This window comes from Talpa europaea, assembly GCF_964194135.1.
Source record: "Talpa europaea genome assembly, chromosome: 3".
Taxonomy (NCBI): domain Eukaryota; kingdom Metazoa; phylum Chordata; class Mammalia; order Eulipotyphla; family Talpidae; genus Talpa; species Talpa europaea.
In genome coordinates this window covers 56,821,534-56,833,537 of record NC_140069.1, presented here as the reverse complement: position 1 = coordinate 56,833,537, position 12,004 = coordinate 56,821,534, and positions in this window count along the sequence as shown.

Sequence of the window (12,004 nt, the reverse complement as noted above, 5' to 3'; positions counted from 1 at the left end):
GAAAGTCAAGAATATTGATAGAAAGTGGAAGACACAACCACTGTATAAAATGGTGTCTAAGGCAGGAGTGGAAGGCATAGGGCATGGAGTTGACCAGTTGGTGGGTACAATCATGTGTCACATCGTTCTGATGGAGGATAAGAATAGAAAAACTGGAAAGGAGATACAAGGTCAAGAACATAACTCACACAGGAGGTAGGGTAGAAGGGATTAGTGTAAATCATTAACCCAGTTATAAAAACCAAGACCCTTAGGCATCAATGCCTAGATCAGGAGGCTCAACACCCAGAAAGTATCAGACTGCTATAGGGAATGTCAGGAGCACAAACCATCCACCCACAAAGATGAGCCCCTACCAAAAGAAGATGATAAAACCTAACGCTGCCCCCACAACCGGGCAGCACTCCATCTGCCCACCTATGACTATGCAGGTGTTTCCTTTCACCAACTCTCTCCTGCAGGGCAGCAGCTACCTGCCTGATCGAGACCTGCACCTGCTGGGGCTTGTCCTCCATGTTCTCCCTCAGTGGAGGCTGCTCTCCTCAAGGCCGCCTGCCTGCAACCATGCAGGCCTTTCTCACCAAACCTGGTCCTTTCAGGGAAGCTCTTTCTACCTGCTTGTGTCTATGCAAGTGTGCTTTACTTTGCTGGCCCTTTTCTAATAAACCTCCTCTTTCAAATATAACTCATGTCTCCGTCTTGTGGAGAAACTCGCCTGGGAAACTCGCCATGTGTCGCTGAAATGGGAGCTCTGGTGACAACTTTTCCAGAGTGAACCCAAAGACCCCGCACTCCAAACCCACAGATTCCAAAAAATGACATCAGTTCCGAGGTGAGACATCCATGATGCACTGAGCAGGATCAACATTTTCCTCAGGAGAGATTTATGCCCGCTGGAAACAATCTCCTCAGACCTTCTTTCTTCTCTTCCTTTTACTCTTACCATGTAAACCTGGGGTCTACCACCCAGGTCTGCTTCCAATTTCTTCCATGACACCTGGGGAGACCTGCCCTTGAGTCATAGGGCAAGTGAGGATAATCAGGTAGCTTTCAGGACAGTGTAGGTGGGGACTTTGGGAGAGATCAAGAAGCTCCAGAGATAATGGCAACAAGAGTATGAATAAGGGAAGATCCAGAAATAAGGGCAACAAATTCTGAAGGGAGATAGTCAAACAGCTCAGGAGTAAGGGCACCAAGAGCAACAGGACATTCTGGATCAAGGATGATAAAAGGTAAGGGATTTGATGTAGGAAGATCCCAAGTTCAGTAGCAGATTGAAACCACTGAAAACTAACCAATCAGAGAGACTAGTGGAACTTTAGAATAATGGGGGAAAGAAAGTATATATTCCCAATGCAAGACTCCATAACAGCTTTCTTTGCCCCACCCAGGTACTTTATACCTGGGAGTCTTTGCTCTTTGTCCCTTTTTCCCTAAAAAGGACATAAACCTTTCTTTGCTTTTTAAAACAAAGTTTGCTTCTCTTTGCTTACTTACCTGAAAAGTCTGTGAATTCCTTTTTATGGCTTCCTGAGACAAGAACTCATGGTGACTACCAGGGTTAAAAGTGGCAGCAGCAGCAGCAGCAGTGATCATGGTAACCGCACACACTGGCATCACACTCATCCTGTCCAGCCTGTTGCAGCATCAGGGGGTGATTTGGAAGATTTAGAAGGGTTTTCCAGTTCTTTGATAGATTATGGAAGAAAAAGACAGGAGAAGACAGGCAGCAGGAAGAAAAAGGACTAGGGGTAGAATGGGATGAGACAGGACTTTAACTATGTCCCAGCATCTCTAATTTGGAAAAGAGAATTGTTTTTACCTCTGAGTGAACTTCCATGCTCCCACAGCTGACTTTTTCTGGTTTTTGTTTTTGTGGCTACTTCCCTTCCCTCCTCCTCCCCCACCATATTTTTTTTGCCTCAGGCAAGCCCTCAGTGGAATCCCTGAATTGATTGGTCCGCCCACATCTTCTTCAAGCAGCCTCTACATCCTTCCCGGTGGCAGGGAGTTTTACCACAGGGGCGCTGGGAGGTGGATGAGCTGCTTTCCATCTCTGCCCTGTCAACTCTCAAGGACTTCTTGGCCACTGGAAAGCCCCCAGAATGGCAACCCTGGGGCTGCACTTCCAGACAGGTCGGGGGAAGGCTCTGGAGAAGCCTCCCTGCTCACACACAGGGAGAAGCAGCCGCCGGGCAGAAGCAGGGTCTCAGGGCCTGGAACTCCTCTAATGCTCCGACTTGCTCTGTGTTCTTTCTTCATTAATCAGGAAAGTATCTAAACTGCCTTTCTTTTTCAACTTCACTTCTCATCAGTTTCATTTTGTCAAATGAGCTCGAGTCACATAAGACTGATGATAAACCCCCACCTCCCGCCTCCCATCCCTCTTTCCCTTCATTTCCCAATGGGCTTGAAACCTCGCTGTTCTTTTACTAGTCCTAGAAATGTGTTGTATGATTTTTCGGCATCTCAGTCCATTTGTAAAATGAGGACAGGAATAGCACCTCTTTCATGGAGATGCTGTGGAGTGAATTGAGATCGCTGAGTAAGTGTTCCTCGGAACATCATGGTAAGGGATGGGATCGAATCCATGTTGACAATGACAATGATCAGCATTAAAAATTGCAAACCAGCAACTTTTTTTTTTTTTAAAGATTTATTTATACATACAAGCACTGGGTACAGTCAGAAGCGCGGGAGGGTGAGAGAATTCACCAGAGCCAGAGCAGGGAGCAGAGCAGGCAGAAGGACCGAAGTACACTGCTGAGGGGAGCAGCGGGCGGCAGGAGAGGTCTGCGTGCCATGTGGGGCCCTCCTCCAGTGGCCGGGGAGCAGCCGGGGATGGAACCGGCGCTGCAGAGGCTGCGGGCAGCTACGCAACCCAGCGCTCAACCGCTGCGCCACCAGGGAGGCCCTCCCATACCAGCAACTTCTTAAACTCTTGCCTCTCTTGGCTTTTGCAACCTCACACTATGTTCTGGGCCACCTCTGTACTTGCCTTCTCTAACTCCTTGAAATTCTTCTCTGGGTTTTCTCTGATCTTCTTCTTTTTTTAAAAGATTTATTTATTTATGCAAGAACCTGGGTATAGGCCAGATGAGCGGGAGGGTGAGAGGATTCACCAGAGACAGAGCAGGGAACAGAACAGGCAGAGTGACAAAATACACTGCTGAGGGGAGCAGCAGGCGAGACAGGAGAGATCTGCCGCACCATGTGGGATCCTCGCCTGCTGGCCGGGATCAAACCCACACTGCAGAGACTGCGGACAGCTTCACAGTGTGGCACTCAACTGCCTGTGCCACCAGCGATGCCCTGATCTTCTTTTTTTAAAGATTTGCTTATTTATGCATACAAGAACTGGGGTATAGACCAAAGGTGTGGGGGGTGAGAGGATTCACCTCAGAGAGTGGGGAACAGAACAGGGAGGCTGACTGAAATACACTGCTGAGGGGAGCAGCAGGCGAGTCAGGAGAGGTCTGCCACACCATGTGGGTAGCTTCCCGGCCAGGGATCAAACTCATGCTGTAGTGGCTGTGGATAGCTTCATAGGTTGCGTCCTAACCCCTTGCACTGCTAGGGAGGCCCCTTCTCTGATCTTCTTGATTTAATTGGGGTGAGTAGGGCTGGGGTGGGGGATGTTTGCTGATCCCATTGGTCTTATATTTGACTCACATTCTAGACTCTTCTCATCCATCCTGCAACTACCAATGTGACATGGGTCACTTCGAGGTAGTCATCCCCATCCTCATCTCCTGCAGTTGTCTTCCTGTGACTATTGTTCCAGTGGGACTTCTCATGCTATCTCAAGCCCAATCTGTCTAAAAACCTAATCATCTTCTTCTCTCTAAATCAGTAATCCTTGCATAATTTCTGAGTAGCTGACGCCATTCTTGGAGCCTCATTGGTTTCATTTTCTCCTGAATACCTTTCCTTCCGGCTGCTATCTCCTTCTGAGACTACAGTCTGGGGCATCTCCAGTTAGTGTGTTTCCTTTTCCATGGGCATCCTAAGTGTCTAGTTTCTGACAACCTGTCGCCTGAATTGCAAGCTCTCTGCTCCATGCTGAAGTACACGATTGGTGCCTATGGGCTACCTGTGGGGAAGAAAGCACAGGTAGCCTACTCCCTGTGCAAGAACTTGGCCAACTTCCTCCTCTGAATGATATACTCCTGCATGTGTGTAGTGGGGGAGTTTTTGGCTTATGCCCACTTTATTGGATATTAGGAAGAGGGACTTCCGGAAAGGCTTGTGAGATTGGTTTGCATAAAAACCCTAAAGGGTCCTGAGTAAGGATTCATTGAAAGGTCAAGGAAAAATCAAAGTGTAATCAGTAATGAGAGTATAAGCTACTACTGACCTAGTGTAAAGAGGGAGGAGAAATTCCAGGTGTGCTACCAATAACAGTAGATGTCATTATTCATGCTGTTTTCTGGTGTCATCTGCCACCTTCTCTCTCAGAGACTTGCACCAGATCCTTAATGAGCGTAAGCTATAACAAAAGAGTGGCTGGACTGAACATATATATCTATATGTTGCTATGAGCACTAATGATGCGTTAGTACATCCACTGCTTCAGTATCTCTAAGCTCGTGCTATGGACTCAGCCTTGGGGATATGTCCGTGTAGAGGTTGGAGTCAAGTTGGAGAAACAGAGGATATGAACAAGTCAAGACCATGTAGTCAGCACCTACTATGGGAGTTCAGGCACAGGTGACAGGACCACGTATTAGGGATAGTTAATCATAAACTGAACATTAAGTGAGATTTTTGTGGAGGACACAAATGTGCTTTGAAATAAACAAGGAGCAGGGAGTCAGGTGGAGGAAGAATTTCTTGCAGAGAGGAAAAGGGTACACGAGTCCTTCGGCAGAGAAACACATGCCATTGTTGAGGAACTGAAAGAGGTTCAGCCAGGCCAATGTGGGCGTGGGATGCTGAGAGATGGGACCAGAGAGGCAACAGTGAACAGGACATTGTAGACCACTCATGGGAGTTTTGATTCTACCCTAAAGGCAAAGGGGAGCCTTGGGAGGGTCTTAAATGGTGGTGGCCGTGGTGGTGTGTGTAACAATCAGATGAGTGTTAGAAGGACATTGGAACGAGTATGGCTGAAGCAAAGAAACAGGTTGTTGTACATACCAGATGAGAAGTGAAGGAGCTTGGTCTAGGATGGGACAGTGGAGGGGCAGAGAAATGAATGGACATGAGCAGTATTCCCCAGGACTTGTCATAGGTTGGATATGGAAAGCGAAGGAGAGGAGAGGGTTGGGAGTAACTGCCAGATTTCTGACTTGAATAGCTGGGAAAATATTAGTGACATTTCCTGGGGACACTTGGGGAGGTGGATGGGTCAGCCACATGGGGACACTGATCACTCTTGCCAAAGCCTGGACTGACCTTCTGTTGTAGTCTGAGATCTTTTGGTTGTAAGGAAAGAGATTCATTGAGGCTCATCATGTAAAATATGGAATTTAATGTCTTGCCCACAGGGAAGCCGTGAGGGTGGGATCTGCGCTTTTGGACAACACAGAGCAATGTGGACACTCGGCCCTTCTTTTCTGCTTCACTTGGTGTAGACCAGTCTCCTTTGCTCATCCACTGGGTCTCCATCCTCCACATCTTTGTTTTCTATAAGGCTGACTCCCACTCTCACCACCTCCCCTCACAGCCTAACATCTGACTTAGAAAGTTGATATGGATCCTACCACAACTTCCATATCTCTGTATTCAAATTTTTGAGAAGAGAGGATCTTATTGGCATTAAGAAGTTAATGGCAAATTGGAGCCTCCCTGGTGGCACAAGGGGTTAAGCGTCAGCACCGTGAAGCTATTGGCAGCCACTGCAGCTGAGTTGGATCCCTGGCCAGGGAGGCGACCCACACGGCACAGCAGACCTCTCCTGTCTCACTCGCTGCTCCCCTCAGCAGTGTCAATCCTCCTGTTGCCCACTCTGTCTCTGTGAATCCTCTTACCCTACCCCCCACACCTCTGGCCTATACCCCAATTCTTGTATGTATAAATGAATAAATACTAAAAAAACTGAAAAAAGAAGAAGTTAATGGAAAGTTGGCTTTGGGGCAGGTGCTCATCCTTGGTACAAGCAGTGACACCCGTGAGTGTGTGTGTATGTTATGTGCTCACCAGTTGTACTGTAGAGTTCAGAACTTCTGGTGGGACACAATGTTGATGCATTATTTACCTGTCTAAGCTATTAAATGTTGATTCTGTTGCCACTATGTGTTCTGTGTAGCAGAAGGAAAGAGCATGGGCAGACAAAACTGACTCTGTTCTGGATGTCTCCTTTACCAGTGATATCGTGGCAGTTAACATTTAGCCCCAGAGCTTTCCTTCTTACTCTATGAAACCAGCAATACTGTACACTTCTAGGAGCGAGAATCAGCTGAGCAACACTGTGGGCCTGCCAGAAACAAGAGCGTCCGCTGATCACTGCTCTCCTGTGCACCCCTTCCTGCTTGCTCAAGTCAGTTTCCCCAGAAAACAGGAATGGTACTATACCACTGAGGTCAGCTTTTTAAAATAGCGATTTCTATGCACAAGTATTAACACATGTTCCTAGAATGAGCATACATTTTATTCCATTAAAAAAGTAATCATAACCACTCAATAACATTTTGGAAAATTGAGAAGGAAAATCATATGCCATAAATCTGTCATTTAAGTAAAAACACATAAACTATTATACTTAATTCTTTTCAGCTTTTTCCTGAGGCTTGTTTTTTTTTACATAAATAGAATCATAATTTACACACAATAAAATATAGTGTTTTAAGATATATTAGCCTAAATTATTTGCAGAGACGTGAAAAAAAAACATACACATTAAACACCTTTGCTGTTCATGAATCTAAAATTTTGATTGACATCTAACTTTAATTATCTGTCTTGCCCAGAACATCTCAGAGATAGAGTAATGTTCAGTTAGAACCATACTTACTTCTACCAAATTACAGATATGTATCAGCCAAGAGCTATGTCTATTCAACTGTACTTCGATACATTAGATCTAATGCAGGGCTAATGAGGCCAGGCCTTAAGTTTTATCCTCACACTAGCCAATTAGCCTTACTAACTACAATGGCCACAGATTTCACCCCACCTTGGTTTCCCATCTTGTGAATGGATGTCAGGGCTCACCAAGGAGATCGAAAGAAAACAGACAGAGTTCAGTGCAAATCCATTGCCATTGCTAGACAGTTATCTCCAAGGCTTCATTTTTTAACGGCTTGGTGAACTTGGAGAGGTAAGGGGTAGTCCGAATACCTTAATAGGCACACTCACTAGGCACAATCAGACTATTTCATGTTGAATGACTGTTAGATTTTAGAGTGGAAGTTCTAGATGGAGCTAAAACAAAATTAATCCAATTATAGCTCCTTCCAAGGATGAGACATGAAAATCTCTGTCTATCTTCAAATGAAATAAGGGTCAGCAGCTTTAAACAGTGATGGAAGCTAGAAAATTCCTTCAGCAGACCTTTTTTATTTTATTTTATTTTATTTTTAAGACTTATTTATTTATGCATACGAGAACTGGAGTACAGGCCAGAGGTGTGTGTGTGGGGTGGGGGGTGGGCGTGAGAGGACTCACCAGAGACAGAGTGGGCAACAGAACAGGAAGATCTACTGAAATACACTGCTGAGGGGAGCAGTGGGTGAGGCAGGAGAGGTCTGCTGCACCATGTGGGTCACTTCCTTGGCCGGGGATGGAACTCATGTGGCAGTGGCTGCGGATAGCTTCATAGTGCTGCATCTTAATCCCTTGCGCTACCAGGGAGGCCCCTGGCCTTCTTTTTTTAAAAAACACTTTGCTAGGGGAGTTAGATATTCTGAAGAGAAGTAGCATTTTGTCACTGATTATGCCATGTCTTGAATGAACCTTGGAGAAGATGTCAGAAAATACTTGTGAGAGGTCAGAGAGATCTGGAAATATGCCCATCAACCTGTTTACCTGAGGGCATCTTAAAGCAGATGCCCACATTTTAAAAATTCTGTCTGAGGAAGATGCATCATGTTATTGGGGAAATTTCCACAGTGACACTAAATATTTGTTGCTGGGTATCTACATTGAGCTTTACAAGACTTATCTCTACCATGATGTTCTATTTGTACACTGCTGTGCTTTCTTTACAAGAGCATGTGATGTAGGCTCTTGAGAAATATTTGTGTGACTTCTGCTAGCCTCTTACATCCAGGTGAATGATTTGTGCCATATTGATATTAAAACAGTGCCATAGAGGGGACAGGTTCCTATCTGTGTGTTCTCACCCATGTGCTGACAATTGCAAGACACCACCCAGGCTAAGGGTACAATACAGTGGCATTTATTAACAAATAGGAGATTGGGAAGAAGGAAAGACTTTTTAAGGCCACAAGTGGCCCAGATAGTGTCCACAGTGTCAAGTATTCCGAACAAAGGCTGCTTGTGCAAGATGGTACTGTCCCATTAACAAGGGCCTGGAGCTGGTGGCATATCTATAAGCAGTGGATCAGGATCTAATTCACCAGGGCAGCTGGAAGTGCTCACAAGTGGGGATGCTGAGTTGACACCACAGCAGCTCACAGCAAATCTGAAGGCCAGGCTGGATAGCACTAGATACTGGACCACACAGTGCTGAACTCAACAGCACTAGGAAGTGGTAGTAGATGATCAGAAACAGTGGATGGCGCTCAGAGGGGTGACCTGACATAGGTCAGCAGTGGTGGTCACCTGTCAGCAGTGCTGGTCAGCACCAGACACCAGGAAGAAGTGCCAGAGACAGCAGTGTTATAGCTCTATGTGAGCTATTGGCATAAGCTCATAGCAAACAGCTCTTTGAGACACTGTGCCCAGGCTGACAGTACTCTTTGTAGGCAACGTCAGAAGCAGGACTGGAGGCAGGTTCAATGGCCAGTCCTCTGCAAATGTCTTTGAAGGTTCAGAGGTCTACAGAAACCTGGAAGTCTGCAAAGGTCTTGGGGTCTGTGACAGTCTTCTGCCTAATTCTTTTGGTAGGTAATCTGCTGAATTGAATCAAGCTGGCTTCTGCTCTGCCTTATATCTTCTTCAGTGTCCCCACACTATAAACCTGATTGGACTGTTTTTCAATCCTGACTGTTTAATTGATGATGGTTAATCAACTATCAGCTTGTTCCATTTTTGATCTGCATAATGAATTCAAGCATTTCAATATAACTGGAGAGCTTGACCCTACTTGGTTGAGTCATGATCCTGCCTCCAGATTCAAAAGGGAAAACCTGGTGTCTGCCCAGGCTGACCTCCACTGAGGTTGGCAGGCTGTGGGCTGGTGGGCTCTGAGGAGCCATAGCTGGAGCCAGCATTCTTAGGGCTAGAGGCACCTGGACCAGGGGTCACAATGCTGCTCCCCTCAGCAGTGTATTTCAGTCAGTCTTCATGTGCTGTTCTCCACTCAGTCTCTGGCAAATCCTCTCAACCCCTGCACCTCTGGCCTGTACCCCGGTTCTTGTATGCATAAATAAATAAATCTTTTTTTAAGATAAAAATAAAATAAACAAAGATTTATTTATTTACGCATACAAGAACCAGGGTACAGGCCAGAGGTGCAGGGGTTGAGAGGATTTGCCAGAGACAGAGCAGGGAACAGAACAGGCAGAATGACGAAGTACACTGCTGAGGGGAGCAGCGCACGAGGCAGGAGAGGTCTACCCGCCATGTGGGACCTCCCCCAGCCTGCCAGGATCGAACCGGAGCTGTAGAGGCTGTGGACAGCTCCACAGCACGGCGCTCAACCACCTGCGCCACCAGGGGAGGCCCTAAATAAATATATCTTAAAAAAAAAATAATGCTGGAAGCCCTACAGTAGCACTGGGACAGAAGTTCCAGTGGCTGCAGGGCAGGCAGCCACTGGGAGCCCAACATTTTGACCTGGGGGCTCATAGGCCTTCCTCCCTGTAGATTCAGGGAGCCACAGTGCTGGAGCTGCCTCCATGGGGCCAGTGGTCCCAAAACAGGAGCAGCTGGTGGGTCACCACTGCAAGAACCCAGGGGCTGGCCTGTTGGGGTGGCCTGGGGGCTGCCCACAGGAAGTGCACGTAGTGCCACTGCCAGTGGGTATTTTTGCAGTGGCCTGGTATGGCCTGCAAGCTGCTTGCACTGGCAGTAGGGGACAGGGCTGTCCCCGGGCATCATGCACTAAGGTGGTTTGGCATCAACAAGCCTGTGACAGCAGTGAGGTCACTGTTTTAATATTATGTCTCTAACTTTGTGTTTTAGAGTTAAGTCTGGAGAAAGCAGGGGCCTTAGTTCTTCTGCATGGTGTCTGTTCATTATCCACCATGCAAGTTTTGTTGCACATTAAAAGAGAAGGCTGGGCCTCTCTGGTGGCGCAAGGGGTTAAGCACCTCACTATGAAGCAATCCGAAGCCTCTGCAGCATGAGTTCAATCACCGGCCTGCCAGGGAGCAACCCACACGGCGCAACAGACTTCTGTCTCGCCCACTGCTCCCCTCAGCAGTGTACTTCCATCAGTCTGCTTGTTCTGTTTCCCACCCTGTCTCTGGTGAATCCTCTCACCCCTCACACCTATGGCCTGTACCCTGGTTCTTGTATGCCTAAATAAATAAATCTTTAAAAAAAAAAAAAAAAGAGGAGGCTGCTTTGATAGCATCTGGATTTTTTTTTCCCTTCAAAGTCCTCTTTTCTCCTCTTTGTAAGACTAACCACAGAGCGCAGCTCTTGCTCACGTTTGAGGCCTAGCTGAGCTGCTGTTTGATATTGTTCTTGCTTATTACCACATTGGTGGTGTCAAATGTCCTTATTGATTTTTTCCTGATTGGTCCAACCTGGAATAGAATGAGCTTCATAAACGGGACATCTTGTGGTCTGAAATATGAGATTTGTTTTAATAAGCCATTCTTAACCATCCTCTCTCCCAGGGAACCAACACAAGACAATTGCTGAATTTCTTCTCGGTTTTCTCTCCGGTGACCCTTCTCCCTCCTCCTGGTACCTCCCTTTTCCTCCTTGCACTTTCTCCCACTGCTTACAAACAAAACCCCCAAACAATACTCTCTGAACTCTCAAATCATTCCCTGGGCCCCTGAATCAGACAGAACTGAGTCATTCTGGCTGCTGATTGAGTGGAGGATGTTGGAAAAAAGTACCATTGTGCAAGTTAAGGAAAGGGTCAGAGAACCGAAAAGACTGCAGCTCTATTAAAGGCCTTCTGTCTGGGATTCTCCTTTTAAGCCACCCAAAGGCATAAATTAAGGACCTCAGACTCCAAGATACGGCACATGAACAGACTACTCCTTTTTTTGCTTTTATTTTAAGTAAAATTCTTCGGTTTGCAAGGAATTCCGACATGAAGCTTTACATATTTTTCATGTCAGTGCTATTCCCGACACCTTTGTTTTCCAGCCTGTGTGCCTGCCTCCCCTTAACAGCTGGACACATCACCATTCCATTTTTCTATTGGTTGTGACTGAAGTAGCTTGAGGTCAATTATTTCCCCAGCCATTGACAAAGAATCCTGACGAAGAGGAAAGTGACATTGTCCCTTCAACAACACTGCCCCCTCCTCCCCTGCCCTCCTGGTCGAGAGGAGGGGCATTTTCCTTTTGCAAGGAGCCCAGCAGGGCAGTGGCGGTGGGGTCTGTGGAAGTGCGTGGGTAACATATGGTAAGTGGAGAAAATATTTATATTCATGGGGAAAGAGCAGGAGAAGATCCAAAGAAGGTCACTCGACAGAGATTTCAGGCAGGAGACATTCTGTCTTTGGCCAGGATACAACAGAGTTTGAAGAAAGAGTTTTGTGTTGTTGCTTTCCCCGTCACCTTTGCTCCTCTTAACAGTCTGATCTGTTGCCAGTTTGAAAAAGGGACTATCCCTTTCTCTAAACCCCAGGAAAGTATCACAGGGAAGCTTCCCAGGGCTCTGCCAGGCCCCCACTGCCTTCCTTCCCCACCTCTGTCCCCAAGAACAGAATCCCAAGCCCATCTCCCGCTCCTTTGTGCCTGGGGCCTGT